The sequence below is a fragment of the Hirundo rustica genome, chromosome 1 (assembly GCF_015227805.2).
Source record: "Hirundo rustica isolate bHirRus1 chromosome 1, bHirRus1.pri.v3, whole genome shotgun sequence".
NCBI classification, from domain to species: Eukaryota; Metazoa; Chordata; class Aves; order Passeriformes; family Hirundinidae; genus Hirundo; species Hirundo rustica.
In genome coordinates this window covers 116646923-116663537 of record NC_053450.1, presented here as the reverse complement: position 1 = coordinate 116663537, position 16615 = coordinate 116646923, and the positions used below count along the sequence as shown (strand labels likewise).

At 41.0% G+C, this 16615-nt stretch overlaps 1 protein-coding gene across 5 annotated transcripts in view; it reads left to right on the top strand.

The window, feature by feature from the left end:
* Positions 1-16615, top strand: part of LRRC3B (leucine rich repeat containing 3B) — a 45286-nt gene that overhangs the window by 9628 nt on the left and 19043 nt on the right. The window contains exon 1 of one of the 5 annotated variants that reach the window (XM_058420950.1): positions 10347-10364. The exons of the other annotated variants lie outside the window; for them this stretch is intronic. The gene's annotated coding sequence lies outside the window, so the exon portion shown is untranslated. Of the gene's footprint in view, positions 1-10346; positions 10365-16615 lie in introns of those variants that run through there. 5 annotated transcript variants of the gene reach the window in all.

Sequence of the window (16615 nt, the reverse complement as noted above, 5' to 3'; positions counted from 1 at the left end):
TACACCTGATCTAGCAGCGTTTGGCATGGACGTGTTGCTCCTGGAGAGAGTTTCAATCTGAAAAATTAGCCATAAACTTTGACTCTTTTCCAGTATAACTTAGTCTAGATGGGTTTATTTGACAACTTAATGGTTGTACCTAAGCTGCCTCTAAAAATGTTTTGCACTTGAACTTTATTAGTCTTGAATATATTACTTTTAAAATGAATTTTTATAGTTCCTGCTAAATAAATGATGGACCTGGAAAAAGGAAATTAAAAGCAACTGATCTTTATCTTCACTTCCAAAACAAATGCAATATAAATAATTACATTCTTTTCAACATTTTCACACCGGAATGGGAAAAAAGAAAGTGCCCGTCTGTGTAAACCCTCTGAAACCTGTTTCCTGTGCCATTGCCTGTACTCCTTCAGATTTGAGAGAAACACTGTCAGATGTTGCTATTCAATGGTTGCGGCAACAACAAACACTGGGGCTGAGTGCCAGGTGCCCTGCAGTGGGTCGCAGTGCCAGTGTTGCAGGAGGACATGGGCGTTTGCAGGCTCCCTGTGAACCTCACAACAAGGACAGGGTGTACCTATGGCCACATCAGACCACAGCTTCATGGTGCACTTCTTTTCTTTAGGGCTCTGTGGGACATTGCAAAGTTCACCCTGCCTCCTTACGCTGTGTTGTAGCTCACTGTAATGGTGAAAGCCTTCAATTTTTCAGTAGGGATTTGACCCTTGGTTCATTTGAAGGGTGAACTAGATTCCTTTGCTCCTGTGGGAAAAAACCAAACAAACAAAGCAAAAGCACTGGCCACTGTCAGTGCTAATTAATCAGTTGTGACTGGGTTGGTGCTCTTCAGTTTGGGTTTGCACGTCAGGATTTAGGGAAAATGGAATGAGAGGGAAGTGCTGTCTATAAAGAGCTGGCAGATAAAACACCCGTGTAAGAAGGCTCATCTGAAGAGATGAAGGGCAGAGTAATCAGCACCTGCAGAAACGTTTCCTTTAAGGTTTACATATTCCTATTAGGTGACATATTCCTATTCCTTTAAGGTTTGTACTTCTGTTGAGAGGTAAAAGATAAAACATACCACTAATACTACAGCATGTCTTTGCTAAGCCTACAACTGCTTTCTTGGCAGCCCCGAAGGAGGAATTTTGACGGGCCCTGAGAAAAAGAGTGGTTTAGACATGCACAGGTCAAGGGGATTTGTCAAGGCTGAGACATTTACAGTGGTGCAAAGGCCAAGTCACAGAGCTCCTGATGCATCCAGTGAGGCATCTAAGACTAGAGCTCACAGCTGTCAGAGTCATGGGCATCCCTTAAAATTTTGATCAAGAGTTGTTGAGCTTTTCTACAAAAGTGGAGTTTGTTTATAGGTTGGATGGCTCGTCCAGGGTGAAAAAGGAATGATGGCAAGTTTTTAGTACCTGCTGCTGCCAGATTCAGTTATGCTTGCTGCACTCTAAAATACCAGTTTGACTGTTAACATGAAGATAGTCAGTGTAAGCAGGTGGTGTTTTTAATTGCTGTTGTTTTCCTAAGGCCTTCAAAGCTGTGATTGAGGACTACAGGAGGGTTTTCCCAAAACCTTACTGAGAAAAAGGGCTCAACTCCTTGCCCTTAGTGAGTGGCGTGGTGTAGGGGTGAGATGGGGAGATGAGATTTCAGTGTTCTCAGCACTGGGTGGAAGGGAGTCCCCATGTAACTTTTGCAATATGGGTTTGCAATATTTTCTAACTTGCCAGGCATTTCTCCTTTGTTTTGTTTTGCTTCCCCAGTAGTTTTGAAACTTTGTTCTTATTTTCCTCTGAACCAAAGTGATATTTAAACAACAAAGTGCATGAAAGATGTTGGTACAACAACAAAAAAAAAATTCCTAGAAGGGTCTTAGGAGATTTGAAATGTGAGGTGAATAGTTCTTTTTCTCTCTCAGGGGAAAATGATCCTCCTAAATAAGAAGGTAAAATGTTCTCGGGTGACAGAAGAGTCTTCATAATGCTTAAACAAGTACAAAATATCTGTGTTTCCCAATCAAGGGGGACAGATGTTTTATTATAACATAGACCTGTAATTAGATCATAAAAAGTAAACTTTGTGTAATTTTCCTTGAAAGTATTTTGATACTAATGAGAATCTTTACAGTCCATAAACATTCCAGAGCTCTCTTTTTATCCTGATGCCTTCCCTTTTCACGGCTGCTGCTCTCAGAAAAAGCTGTTACCCCTCTCTTCGAGGTGTCAGCTACACAGGACTCTTCCAAGGCACCAACTTGACCCTTTGTGTGGGTTAGGGGTTGCATGAAACAGGGTAGCAAAAGTCTTTCAGCACAGGTACCTGGAGGTGGCCTTCCTGTACCCTTGCTGGAGCTGATGGCTGGATCAGCTGGGGAAGAAGCTGGATTTTTTGAGGAGAGGAAACAATGGGAATGTGCCTAGACCCAGACCTGAGACTGGGGTTTTAGGGATTATGATTAGATTGGTATTTAGTATGGAAGCATCAGTATTGTGGATTTGTTTTTCTTTTTTCTTTCTTGAGAATCACTCATATTTAAAGATTTCAGGTAAACCTGTGTCTGAGCTTGGTGGAATTGCTTTTATTTATGTGGGTGTAAGGCATAATAGATTTATGTCCGTAATGTTCATGGTGTCTCAATTTTTTATAGACTTACACAAAACCATAATGAAAACACCTTGAGAATGGATGTTATTTTTACAGACTTGAACACAGAATATTTCCAGATGGGAAGTGAGGTATTGTTCCTAACCTGCAATATAAATACTTGAAATATAAATTGTTCCTAACTTGCAATATAAAATACTTGAAATAACTGTTTCTGGGACTTTAGCATTATCTATTGAATTTATATCTACCCTTGTCATCTGACAGACTACTAAAACAAGATTCTACTCAAAATGATAGAAGTGACAGTCATACAATGCATTTCATTCCTGCTGAGCCCTGTTAGGTAGTTAGTCTGGGGAGATTTGGATCTTGCTTCAGTCGTTCAAGGGCAGTCCTTTGGAAGGGATTTGCAGAATACCTAATTGTGCCCATAAATCCCTCTCTTCCCACTGCAAATAGGGTAGAATTTCTGTTGCAACCCTACTGTGTTGAGGAAGCAACTTTTTTTTTTTTTTTTTTTCTTTTTCCCCTCCTTTTTTAAAGCCCAGCAGTTGCGGTGAATTCCCTCTGCCACTGGCCACACTTTCCTTCCTCTGCAGTGTTGTTACGTAGAATTGCTTCTGTGTTCTGTCAGTGTTTGACCTCTTCCAGCTGGCAGTGGATGGAAGAAATCACATGTATGGGCGCTCAAACTCTGCCCTCAGCTATACTTGTGAAAATCTGTGGCATTATACGGTTGGCTTGGAAAGGCTTAAGAAATCCCATGAGATCCACTCCGCTGAAAGTCGCTCTGTAAATGTTAGACAGGGCTGTTGTTTTTGTTCTAGTACATTTTACTTTAAAGCTGCACCTGAGCTGCAGTTGATGATACTGCTTCATAACATTGAAAAAGAGGGTCATATTTGCAGTGTGAGATGTGCCATGCTGTCAGTGGAGTTTGTCACTGAAACTGTCATAGCTGGGCACCACGGCAGTGTCTGTGCTGCGAGGAAGATGTGCTCATTGGGCTTCTGGTTCCTGGCAGTGTTCAAGCCACTGGTCACCATGCAGCCATCCTCCTCAGCAGCGTGATCTCCTCTGGGAAAGAACGAGGGCCATCTGCTAGCAGGATTGGCAGCGGTGGTGCCCTGAGGCATCTTGGTGGACCCTGACCTTGCACAAGAGTGAGTTCCAGGCAGCAGAGGATGTTTCTTCTGGGCCAAGAAAACTGTGTTTAGATCTGACATATTCCTAGCGTCATCTAGTATGGAGGAAGCACAGGGCTGAGGAACCCCTCTGGTCTCCAGGCTCTGGGGGAGCTCAGGGGACTGGCCAGTGGTGGTGCAGCTGAGTGCCCTGTGACTGTGAAACTGTGTAATGGAGATGTATGCTGGTGTATGGATCGGCCCATATGATCCTTTTACTTCGTGTTTAGTGCAGAACCACAGGAGATAATCTTCAGGCTGATTCTGTACTGACACAGAATCTTTGATTCATGCTGATCTTCACCAATGTGGAGGATACTTCATGCAGCTGGTCCACAAATAACCAAAGAGATTGAATATTTGTATAATTCTTCCTTTTAAAAGTGTTGCAGTGATAGACTTGAGCAGATTGAAGTTGCAGTCAAAAAAGCCCTGCCCTGAGCCATTTACTTTAATTCTTGATTTCTGTGTCTTGGGATCCCTTCAAGACAAGGAAACAAATTATGAGATGTGAGGAAGGTAAGCAGAAGATACAATGACAGGTATTATGCACACCTCCAGGACTGTCATTGGGTATTTTCATCTACTTCTAAATTTTGGAAAATTTTCAAAAAGGAGAGTTCTATCTATTTTTTCCCAGACTGAATGGAAATGTTGCCATTGGTTAATACAGAAAGTAAGTTGGAAATATCGGAATTACGTGTGAATTATTGATGTATCCAATTTGCTGTTGTGAACGGAGGAACAAGGATCTTAAATGCTGTTAATTACTGTGGATTTTATTTCACTGACTCTGGTTGTAGCTGCAGGCCGTGTAGCTTCCAGAGGTGACCTGGGTGCCATGCAGTTTAAGGGCGCTTCTGGAAGGGAGGAGGGAATGTGCAAAGTTTTCATTGTGGGGTAGTCAGGTGAGATCTGGATGTTTTATCATGTTAGCAGAGAAAAGTGATGTTTTTCCTTCAAGTCCTGAAGGATTAACAGCTCTATTTATATTTCTTCTGGTCTGTCCAGAACAGAAAAAAGAACAGGAAAAAAGTTGGAATTCTGTAGTACAGCATCTTCACATTTTTCTTCAGTGCTCCCTATATTCAAGGGTTTTCCTAGCAAGAATAGAAACATCTGCAATAGCAGCTCCTATTTATGTTAATCTTTTCCAATCAGCATGCAGCCTGAAATAATTACAATAAATGCACTGTCTGCTCCAAACACTCACAACTTCCATTTATTTCAGGCTTCTTCGCTTCGCAAGTCTGAGAACATAATCCTTCATTCTGCTCTGCTTCATCTCCTTTGCATGAATTTATCCAACAGTATCTTTTGTGAGCTCCATTAACAATGGTCATGCCATGATAAATTACATAAATTGAGAAGTTTTTAATTAAATAAGTTAACAAAACAGCCCCACAAAGCATAATAAATTTAATTAGGTATCATTTTCCTGTAATAAGTTTGCACATGAGGTGTGTAATGAGGTAGGCCAGAGTAAAATCTGTAATCTCAAGGGGTTTAGATTTCACAGCTGCAGAAATAGTTTCTTTTCAAAAAAGGTATTTTTAAAAGATCATGTGCTAAACATACCTTGTTGTGCAAAGGTTTATGCAAACTTGGCAGAAAAACAAGTTACTGACAAAGGCATGACTAAGAGTGTGTTTGAACAGAAGAAGACATATCTTCTACTCTTCCCTCTGCTTCTGCCAGAGCTGCTCCCCAAGTCAGGGTCATTTTCTCCAACTTGGGGTGCTTTGGCTCCGTTTGGGTTTTTTTTTTTTTGGCTCTGGGCAGAACTGATGGGTGGTTTTGGTCAAATTGACTGATGTATGTGGAATAAAGAGCACATTCAGAGCAGAGTTTCCTTGCTGGTGCCATGTGCGTTTAGCTGGGCTGCTTGCCCAGGTATGTGGGAAGGAAAAGTAAGATCAGCCTTGGCTTATGTGTGGAGTGCTGTGGAGCAACTTCTCAGGTGTCCTCTGCAGCTAACAGAATCTGTCTTTGCTTTTTCTTTCCTGAACTTGCTTCCAAAAATATTAAGATCATTATCCCTTGCCTCCTACCCTCTTACACAGCCCAGCCAGGGTGCTTTCACTTGGGCAATGATCCCATCTAAGGAATTTGGTTCAAAAATAAGAACTATATGTCCAGGACAGCTTTGTGATCATAAATGGCACTCTGATTTTTGATGGTGAGACCATGAAACAATTAAACAAAAAACAGTGGGAGGGGACAGAGAAAGGAAATCTTTAAATTACGAATATTGGTTTGCATTTTTCCTACGCCCTCTGCAGTCACAGAGAGCAGTGCAAAGGGAGTGTGCTGGTACATCACATTTACTCTTTTGGTTTGGTGAGGCATAAAGTCAGAGTAAGGTTTTGTAATTGTCTTTCACAAGTTTAAATGAGTGTGTATTGAAGGCTGTGAAAAATAGTTAATAACATTTATTATCTCTGTGAAATATCCTTTTTATATTTTAATTTAGGACTGATCTGGAGAGACAAGTTTGATGTCAACAACTTCAGTTTACAATTTGGGGTGGATCTCTGGTTTTTGGAACCCACTTATGTTGTTTAGCATCAAACTCTGAAACTAGGGAATGGGACTTTTGGACATTCTGTGAAAAATACATAGTGCTGTGTCATCTGATTTGTGCGTGCATGTAATTATTCTGCTGTCTGCAAGAGATACGTAGTATTTAACCAGGTGAGGTCTGTTACGAAGATGGAATGGCAACTTAGCTGAGCTGGTGTATAACTCTTAACCAGAAAGGTCACAAAGTTGTGAGCAGGTGGATCTCTTACAGTTTTCTGACTCACAGACTACAGTTAATTGTCCACCAGAAGACTATAAAGCATTTCAGTGTGTCTGTATATCCTCTCTCTCTCTCTGTTCCTGCCTTTTTACAATCAAGAATGAAGTAGCTGCAGTTCTAGAGAAGGTAGGAAGGCATAAAGTTTATGTAGCAGAAGCACATCTATTTTACAGAAAATGTCCCAATTAAATTTTAGGGTTCTACCTGAACAGTTTGAACAGTTGCCAGACAGCACTCCTAGGCTTGTAGAGTATTGCACAGAAATCTCGACTGTACTCGTTTGCAGAATTCAAGATAACTTGTAGCACATGTGGTAGTCTGGTGGTAAAAAGTGACACACAGGTCTGGAGAGCAAAAACAAAGTGAAAGGAAAGAGTTAAAAGGAGCAAAAAGTAAGGGGGGGAAATTATTGCACAGAAGCAGAGGGTGGGGGAAATTAGTGAAGGAAATATAGGAAATAAAATACGAAGTTTTGGCTAAGAAAAGCAGCTCACTAGCAGTTGCTCTCTAGGGTGAGAACATTGTGTGTACAAGAAGAGATTCAAGCAGACCTTCCTCGAAGGTTTGTGAATCTTCCAGGTGAAGAACCTTGGGATGAGCAGGAAGGCACTTTTCCTCTTAAAGTGTTACAAGTTAGGTAGTTGAGGCAGAGGAATTTTCTAATAGTATCTGGAAAAGAAGATATTAGAAATTAAAGTCTTGGTGACAGGAGTATGTCAAATTAATGCATGATGTATTTTTGGAATTATACAACGTGTCATAAGCCAGGGGAAATATGGCATCTTCTCCCTTGCGAGGGAGGTTTCCAAAGGGCTGAAAAGCAAGGGAAATGGAAAGCAAAAAGTGAAATTGTCAGGTGAAGAAGAAAAGCATCTCCTGCGCTACTTAAATTGTTTAAATTGGTGTTGATGCATCCTGCTCCTCAACCCCTTCTGATAGCTCTGTGTGTTTCGGCTGCTATACCTGTTTTCCATTTTCAGTCTGTTTCAGGACAGTAAATTTTACCTTGACCTGTGAAGCCAGTCATATCCTTTTACCTAGCAGTGACTTCCCAGGAAGCAGAAACATAAATCTGTACTGTTGCCATGAAATACATGCTGTGCTGCACAGCAGATCTGTTTTTTAACTCGCAAGAATGTGTGCAAGAGAATTTTGCTGGGCTGCTGAAAACATTTGAGCTGCAGTTTTACATACTGTATTCATGTTTCTTCTGCTTTCAGGACCTGGACTGTTTAGAAAGGAAATGTAGAGTTAACATCTGCAATCTGATGTGGTCTTCCTTTTCAGAAAAATACTGTTTCTGTCATTCATGTTGAGAAAGAGAGGAGCCATCCTTTCCAAGACTTTCTGTATAGGTATGGAAATGTTCAAAGAGCTGCCAGTTACTAATTATTATTCATTGGTGCTACTTTTCTTCTAGTACAGTGAACATATTTTTGCAGTAGAATTAAATCCAAGTCTCTCCAGGGGCTGTTGGTATTTTGCTAATGCTAAATTAAAGCGTGCCATGTGCTGTGCACTAGAGGTGGTCAGCGGTGGCTTGACAGAACGTAATTGTGTATGTGGCAGGGGTGCTCTGAATCACTGCATGGTAGGTGTGATGCAGCCACAGTCTGGTGGGAAGTCAGTCTCTCACAGCCCCTTGTGTTTTCATGAGCAGGAAGGAGACATTCCCAAGCTGCTTTCCATCCTGCCTTCAGGTTAGACGATCCAGCTCCTGGAGTGGTTATCCTGCACAGCCAATTTTTGTTCATTCTGCTCGTCCCTTATCCCTTTGCTTTTTCAACTCCCAAGCTGCAAATACTTAAAATGAGAAACAAGCTAATTAGAAGCCATGAAATAGAGATGGAAGCGGAGCTTCCTTAAAAAATCAGTAAGCGAAGAAGCAGGTCTGTCTTGGAGAAGAAGGGATGTAGTCTTTAAAATCTTCAAAATTATCTTCCTATTCAGCTGTTGAATCATGTCTTTGGAGGTATCAATATAAAAATTTAGTACTCTTCCATCTTTAAGTTTAAACTTGGGAATGGTGCACCTGAGCCAGCAGACACCCTGTGGGGAAGTCTCCTGAAGAGCTGAGCCAAAGGCCTTATTCCCAGGCTCTCCTCTTTCCCACACTCTTCCTTCTCTCAATGAGGGCTAAACTAGCTTGGGTAGTCATACACTGGATGTGGATAAGGTTTCCTGGAGATGGTGGATATGATCTCTGTAGCGTGCAGTAACTAAAGGGATGGGATGCAATGCTCAGTGAGATACAGGTGCAGGTGAAGGACACGGGGGAAAATCCCTCTGATGTGTACTGCACCCACAGTGAGCCTCTGTGCTGCCTTGGAGCAGGGAAGGAGAAGGAGCTGTGGCTGCAACTCAGTGAGGGTGCTGTGGCTGGTTGAGTGGAGACAGAGAGAAGAGTTCAGGAGGAGAGCAAAACATCTGAAGATTCATAGGGCTAGCATGATATTTGGGAATTGCTGTGTGGAGTGGTGGCATTTTGTTAATTTATTTTGTAATCTGTGATGACAGTAAGCTGAATATTGAACAGCTTAAATCTAAGCAACTGTCATTTCATGCTTTGGTGAAGAGGGAGTGGGTGAGTGAGATAGTAGGGGTAAATTGTTAATAGGAGTTAAACCAATATGTGCAGCTTTCTCTGAACCTGCCCACCTCTTTTTTTGAGCAGCTGGGGCTGTGCTATCTCAGCTTACCATCACTAAGCAGGCTATAGATCTCTGAGGACGTGCTTAGCTCTCAGTTGCTCTGGTAGAAATCTAGACTTATTACCTAGATTACTTTCATATAGACCAGCAAAACCACATAAACAGATTTTGAGCCTTTTTTGTCATTGTGGTTCATGAGACATACTCTCATATTTTGAGAGTGCTATCTTTGTTTAGTCAAAGAAGCAACCACTTGTAATCAAAATGACAGAACATTTGCACTCTTGCTTTTTTTTTTCTTCTTTGTGGAAAATTGTACTGCTTTTAGTAGAATTAAAACTAAGAGAGTTCACTGAAAATTAATTAAAATTATTTACTTTGTTTAAAAATGCCATTTTCTTAGTCCGTAGTCTTTATGCCTGCCTGTATAAACATAGGACACAAACTTGACCAACTTAGTTACAGAAGTGTATGCTGATGTAATTGAATTTCTTCAGCTGTTTCAAGCATTTTTCAGGGATATTTTCCCCCTTCCTTGAACTCCATGGAGTCTTTCTCTTAAGTATCCCACTGGTGACCCTATATATGCTTTTTAATGCTGTGTTAGGTAGGTCTGTTTATGAGTTGCCGTTCTAGACTGCTCTCTCTAGAGATGTAATTTAGAACTGGTTTTTCATTCATTACTATGCTTACCTTGGTCTGAATCTATAATTCTGTCTGTTGCTTAACTTTTAGACTGATGACTCATTCCTTTGCTTCATGGGATTGCTGCATGTGATCTTATCCCACTCGGAGATGAGTTTTGGGAGTGAGCTAACCAGAAATGTTTACAGAATTCAGCATAAATCACAATTCCACTGAGAAACTTTAAGGGAAAAAAAAGGGAAAAAATTGTTTCCTATAACTTGGAGATTAATCTATACCTAAGGAGCTCCGTGTTTTCTCCCAGGTAGCAAGTGACAGGACCAGAGAAGATGGCCTCATTACACCAGGGGAGGTTTAGACTGGATATTAGGAAAATGTTCTTCTCTGAAGTGGCATCCCAAGCATTGGAACAGGCTCCTCCACCAGGGAGGTGGTGGAATCACCATCCCTAGAAGCGTTCAAAAGGTGTGTGGATGTGGCACCTGCAGACATGCTTTAGTGATGAACATGGATGTTAATGGTTGGACTTGATGATCTTACAGGTCTTTTCCAACTTCAATGGTTCTGTGATTTTAAACCATTTTAATATTTTATCTGTTTCATATGATTCCCTTGAGTCTCGGTATATGCAAGAGGATGCTCTCTGCCCCTTTCTAACCTTCACGAGAAGGTGTACAGAGGCAGATTGGTGCTTCCATTCAGTAATGGGGTGTAGCAAAACCACCTGTGGGAATCCATGTAAAAAAAGAAATCTTAGTGGGATGTCCATTGTATTTGCAGGCATTTTCCTTAGAAGAGCAGTTCCCTGCATGCCATGTCCCTGCATGACTTAGCAGCATCCCGTAGGTGTGAATTCCTGTCTCTGCAGAGCAGGATATGCAAAAGATGAGGAGATGGGTGGTGGAGGTAGACATAGTGACTAACTCTTTATTCCTGGAAGTGCACCCTCCGTATGGAGGACAGCATTAAGTATATCCCAAATAGGCTTCTCACACTGCGTCACTGCTGAGGACTATGCCATTTTCCCCAAGGATTCTGTACAGAAAGCTCTGCAGGAATCGGTAGTGTACCTCCAGATTTAAACATATCAGCGCTTGCATAAGGTTTATTCTTTATTATCCACTTTTTTTTTTTTTTTTTTTTTTTTCTGTTCTGTGGCATGAGCTTCAAATGCTGCACATGATGATTTTGCTCCTGCTGCCATGTGGTCCTACCACATGGTGAAAGAAGGATGTTAATAAGACTTATTTCATCTCCCAGAATCTGACAGTTTTACATTGCTGCTTCACTTTGTTTTCTTCCTAGTATCTCTTCTGGTATTTTTATTTTATTTTTAAAAAATCAAACATTAAGGCTAGTGATTGTTACCACAAGACTGGTTGTTCTTGTTTCCAACTAAAAGACATTTAGTGTACTGCAACTGAAAGAATTATCAGAATGTAATTTTGCCTTTTTGGGGAGGCGGGGGGAATTTGCTTACATCAATCTTTCTGCTTTACTAGGTCTGTGAAGACCACAAGGCTTCGCCTCTCTAGGTGATTCTAACTTGTTCATGCTGCATTTGAATGATAAGGGGAAATTTGCAATAATGGTGTGTTATGAAATTTGAGGAGTGAATACCTTTATGCTTAAGGTAAATAAACAATCTCTTTCTGTATTTAGGTACAAGTCTCAGCCAGCCCTCTTCCTGATGGTATCCTTTAGGGCTAACCTGGGTTACTGTACATGCAGAGAGCAAACTGTGAAATGACACCAGACAATGTTTTTGTGGTTATCTGTTGGTAAGGGGTGTCATGGTAGCTAAAGGCAGCATAGAGTTTACACTCAGCATGTTCTACTTGTCTTCCAAGTGCTGTATCCTCACCTCTCAAACCACCAACCACCTGGGACCTGTTTTTACCTGGTAAATGTTTCTTGTGGCCATTTGGAGGGTTTGTGTGTCCACAGTCCACAAGATCTTTCTTCAGCCTGGCTGCCAAACCCATGTTTGCACAAGTTAGTAGCTAGGTGGTAAGGGTCAAAACTGGAATTTCTCTAGAGTCGGTGTATTAGGTTCCTAACAAGAGCACAGGAAAAACACGAAAGAGGAGTGTGGACTAATTCTGTTTAACAGCTTGTGCAAAATATATGTAGGAGTGTAAAGAAGAAACTGTCACTACTGAATCTCAGAAGAAGTAAATGTAAGAAAAACGTTTAGAATTTAGGGAGGAAGGAGAAAATGATGCGCACAGATATAATGTGAAGCATCAAGTTCTTGTTCAAAAAGGAAAGCTCTTCAAAGGCCGTTTGGGAAATTTGGGTAGTTTTCAGTGGGCATATTCTTGTTCATTGGTATCTTGCTACTAATTAACAAGTCTCTAAGTTTTTGGTGCATGTCACAGTTTTACCACATACCACTGCAGCTTGCTGACTAAGGCTAGTGAAATTCATTTTTACTGAGGATGGGTTTCCCCAAAGGACATGCATAAAGAGGTTGGCTGATTTATTCTTCACCTTTTGAGATAGCTGAAATGTTAATTACAAACAACTTGCAAAAAAGCAACGAGCATTTTGTTGATAGTGGTATGTGAGCACAAATTTCCTGTGTGATTTTTTTATGAAGCAAACAGAAAAAAAAAGTGCAGCAGTTTACCCCACATATTTGGCTTCTATGAATATAGAAAAATGTTTGCGCAAATGAATGTGATTTCCATTTGGTGTTGTAAGGGAAAACATGTTTGCACTTCACTTCTTTTTGCCATACTGCTCAATCTTGCTTACTTTATGTAGCCATGCTTGAATATAGCATATTAATTAGTATTTTTATGAATTATCTGGGCATTTGAATTTCCTCTGCATGAACTTTTTCTATGATGAGAAAAGCTGTGAGCAGTGTTTTTCAGTGCTCAAAATTAATGACTCTGGGCAAGTGTGTGATGGGTTCCCTTTTTTTAGGCTTAGTACCTAAGAGAGTTTCTCTTCAGTGTAAAACAGAAGTAGAAATCGAACTTGTTGTCTTGAAGTTCCAAATTTGTTCAGGGCATTTAAAAGGAATTTGCTATCAGTGCTATCACTACTATGAATTTCCAAGGTGTTTCTGTTACTGTGAACTTGAAAATTCAGGTGGTAGTTGGTTTTTTCCCAAGGCAGAACCAGCACGATCCTGTGATGTAGGTCCTTTGCTTAAATGTGGAGGTTATCCTTGTGGATGACTCCCTCTGGGGCTTTGGAAGAAGTCTGGTCAAGCAGAGGTGCCTCCCTTCTCACCTCCAAATTATCTGGACCTGTAGAACTATTGAGCAGAGGTGGTACGCCTTGCTTCTGCAGTGTCTTCTGATGCTTGAACTTTCCTTCAGAACTTGGACTCCTGGGGGGCCCTGGGATTTCTAGGTTAAGCAAATAACCCGATAGAGTGTTTGATACCAGGAGATAAAAACAGCTGTGCTGGCTCAGCTGGATGATAGCAAGAGAAAGCCACACAGAATCCCTCAGTGAATGCAGTGACAGATACCAAGCAGACCCGAGGGCTCTTTGTTTGGCAAGCCGGGGACCAGCATAATAAAAGCCTTTTTTCCTTTTAAAGCTGCAAATACCAGCAGGAGGCTTCAGGGAAAACCTTGGTGGCTTGTTCCTGAGGAGTTGTTTTTTATTCTCTTGGCAAATGTCATATCCCTGTAGAGAGGTTGTGGATTGGCCTCAGATATTCTAAGAGAGTATTGTAAATGAAGGATGGAAACGTATTTCTTATTACAATCCATTTTACTGACATCTTAAAATCAAAAGTTGGAATTTTAGGAAGCCTGTTCAGTGGGTTTGTTTTGTTTTGAAGCATTCTATCTACACTTTGAGGACTATCTTCTGTAATTTGTGTACAGAAAACAGAATTATGGTTTCCCTTTGTTCTCTTGCCATTTTGAGTGTCATTTTGGTGCCCGAAAGCAAAAAAAGGCTCATTCTTTTTTCTCTCTCTCTGTTTGGTTTCTTTAAGAGCAGTGTTTTTAAAACAGCATATATAAGAGTAGGCACCCAAGTTGGTGTTTGATGCATTGAATTCAGTTAATCACTTAATTGCTCCATGAGGTTCTTAGGAATTTATTTACCTAAATAAATTGATTGTGTGTGACTTATTGTCACTTAAAAACACTTCTCCTTTCAAGGGTTTACAGGTAAGTTTGTGCATATTTATTGGGGATATTGTCATGCTGTCAATTCAGTAATTCAATTTGTTGACTTCAGTTACAAAAATGAATAAACATTTTCAGTTTTGGTCCTTTGCTTTTGGATGCTGGTGTGAGTTAAAAAAGAAGAATACTATTTTGATTTAGAGTCACAGAGCAGCACAGTAATTGTGTCTCTTCAGTGTTAGTTTGCTAATATAACCATTTCTCAGGAAGTACTGTTCTTGTGGAAAGTATAATCATTTCAATTAATGCTTTACACTATGTTCCTTTCAATTAGTATTTTTAAAAGAGAACATCTGTAATTGGATCTGTTTACTTACTGCAGTCATAGTGGAAACTATACTCAATGGTAAGATATTTCATAATATCAGAGTGATAGAAAGCATCTACAGCCAAATTCTGATTTGGGGTATGTGTTTATAATTAACTCCCTGTTGGAAATGAAGAACCCCATGAAATGCGTCTCTTCTTTACAGACAACACAGATTGTAGAGTCATGTGTAACACAAAAGAAGAAATAAAAATGTGCATCTGTAGGATTTAAACAATATACTGCAAAACTTAGCATTACCTCTGTCTTAAGTTATGCTGCTTTTGAGTATTTTCTTCTTGAACTGTAGTTCTTTCAGCTGTTCTGTTTAACTTGATTGGAAGTAATCATGGAATGTGTGAGGCTGGAAAGAATCTCTGGAGATTGCTTAGTCTGCTGCCGTGATCAAGCATGTTGCTCAGTGCTATGTCCACCAGGCATGGATGGAGATGCCACAGCCTCTCTCAGTAACCTGTTCCAGGTGTGACCACCCTCACAGTAGGGAGAGGGGAAAAAAAGAAAAGTAAATAATTTTCTTACTTTCAGATGGAATTCGCTGTATTTCAGTTTGTGCACATTGCCTCCTGTCCTTTTGCTGGCACAACTGGGAAGAGTCTCTCTTCATTACTGTCTCACATCAGTTGTTTATGCATACTGATGAGACCTGCCCTGAGCCTTCTCCAGGCTGAACAATCCCTGGAATCTCAGCCTCTCATGTATCAGAACTTTCAGTTCTGTCATCACCTTTGTGGCTTTTGCTGACTTGTTTCAGTCCATGTTTTGCATATACCAGGAAGCCCAGGACTAACCCAGCTTTGTTCAGGTGTCTCACCAGGGCTGAGTGGAGGGGGCAGAGCACCCTTAACCTGCTGGTGATGCTCTTTCTGATGCAGCCCATGATGCTGTTACCTACTCTTTCTGTAAGGGCACACAGTTTGTGTTTGTCAGGCACAGATGTTGCTCTCTGCAAGCCTGCTTTACAGTTGATCCGGCCCCAGCATGTAGTGATGCATGAAGTTATCCATACCCAGGTGCAGAACTTGGAATTCACCTTTGTTGAGCTTCATGAGGTTCCTGCCAGCATGTTCTCCAGCCAGTCCAGGTCCTTCTGGATGGCAGCACACCCACCTGCTGCATCAGCTGCTCCTCCCAGTTTTCTGTTATCAGCCAACTTGCTGGAGATTCTCTTCCACCTTCCAGGTCATTGTGAAAATGTTAAATGATCTTGGTGCCAGTACTGATCCCTGGAGTACTCCACTAGTGATGGGCCTCTAGCTGGACTTTGGGTTGCTGTGCACAGCCTTTTGAGCCAAGCAGTTCAGCCGGTGTTCTCTCCACATCACCATTTACTTACTTAGTCTGTACTTCATCAGTATGTCTATGAGGATGTTATGGGAGACAGCATCAAAAGCTCTGCTGAAGTCAAGATAAGTAACATCCACTTCTCTCTCATCTCAGCAGGCATTTCATTGCAGAAAACTATCAGGCTGGTCAGATGTGATTTCTGCCTTCATAAATCTATGCTGACTACTCCCAGTCATTTAATTTTACTCCATATGTTAAGGGAATTGTTCCCAGATTGATTTGCTGATCACCTCCCTGGGGTTGGAGGTGAAACTGACCTGTCTGTAGTTTATGGAATACTCTTGCTTGAAAACAGGACTGGCTTTCATGCAGTCCTCAATAAATTCCTCTGATTCCTATGATCTTTGGAAGATAGTTTAGAGTAGCCTTCTGTAAACGTCAGTCATCTCCTTCAGCACTCATGGATGCATCCCCTCTGGATCCATGGGCTTGTGTATGTCTAGTGTGGTTAAATGTCCCTTACCTGGATCCTCCTCTGCTGACAAGCCTTTATTGCTCCAGATATTCTCACTGGTTGCAGGGGCCTGGGATGTCTGAGCATAGAATATTGAAGGAAGAAGTACCTCTTAAATTGACGGCCTTTTCCCTGGCAGTCTGTGTTTCCAGATAATTAGAGATTCACTTAATGTGCTTTAGACACAAACCAGTTCTGTGCAGGGTGCGTGTATTTTTAAAAAAATTAGAGTCTGTTGATAGACCTGTATTTAAATTAAGCTATTAATGTCTTTCCATGATTGCACTAAAAAGAATTCTGCACAAAACAGTACAAATCTACCAAAAAGGTGGGAGTATTTCTGTGTGCTTCTTTCCTGTGTTGGCTTGTCTGAGTGCTGTCTGTGCAGAGATGTGTAACAGGAGTGACTACAGACCGTGCAGTGATT